The sequence below is a fragment of the Dipodomys ordii genome, unplaced genomic scaffold, assembly GCF_000151885.1.
Source record: "Dipodomys ordii isolate 6190 unplaced genomic scaffold, Dord_2.0 Scaffold1115, whole genome shotgun sequence".
NCBI lineage: Eukaryota > Metazoa > Chordata > Mammalia > Rodentia > Heteromyidae > Dipodomys > Dipodomys ordii.
In genome coordinates this window covers 341-1,517 of record NW_012268331.1, presented here as the reverse complement: position 1 = coordinate 1,517, position 1,177 = coordinate 341, and positions in this window count along the sequence as shown.

The window sequence follows — 1,177 nt, the reverse complement described above, 5'->3', positions numbered from 1 at the left end:
AAAAAAAAAAAAAAAAGGCTGAAAAAAGATAGAGAATCTGCATCTGCATCTTGTATATATATATATTTATAATTTGAGGAGGGGAAGGGACATAGCAAAATGCTTTTAAATAAGGATACAGGTTGATGTATTGTAATAGTGAGACGTAGAAGACACTATATTGAAAACGAATATTACAACTTTGGGGAGGGGGAGGAAGGAGTTGGGGAGGTTGGGAGGAAAGGGATGGTAGGGGAAAAACAAAGGAGGAGGTAACAATGCTTGACAGGAAATGTATTCATTACCCTACTCATGTAACTGTAACCCCTCTGTACAGTATTTTCACAATAACAATCTATATATGGAAAAAAAAGAAATAATTACCACAACCAAGAGACAACCCCTGGAACAGGAGAAAAATCTTCACCAGCTTTTCAACAGATGCAAGATTAATATCTAGAATATACAATCAGCTCAAAAATATCATAAAGAGAACAAGTAATCCAATGAATGGGCAAGTAAATTAGACTAAAAGAGAGAGAGAGAGAGAGAATCAGCACAGCATACAAGTAGCAGAATAGCAGGTAAGTTTGTGGCAGACCTCTGTTATATTGGAATTCAAGACCTGGAGAAAAATCAGATCTACATGATTTAAAAAAAGAAGAAAATAAAGAAAAGTCTACAATATGGCCCTTCAAGAGAGTTCCAAAGTGAGATGGAGATGAAGATGACAAGAATAGAAAAGTCTAGTAAAGCTATTATATCAAAATTTGGGCAAGGATTCATTACAGAATAAGAACAGAAGCTTGTTTATGTTAACAAAGTTAACATAATTTCATGTAACCGTTTTAATCACGTTGATTACTGAATTTCACATAGCTCTTCTTTCTTTAGACTTTATACACACGCACTGACTCCTCTCCCCTGGCTCTACATCCTGTCTCTAGTTTGTAATAGGAGGTTACCATTACCACAGCTAAGAAAACTTTGTGTCAGTCTTTTACAAACAAATGAAATTCCTCAAAATTTAGCATGAAATTCTAAAAGCAACAAAAATTCAATTATCCTTTTATGTTAGGCTTCCAAATAAAATTAAAATCTGACATCCAGTTGGTTTAACATGTGACACTAAGCAGAATAAGAAGAAAAAAAAATTACAAAACCCAAAAGGCTAATAGAAGAATCAAATCAGAAGTCA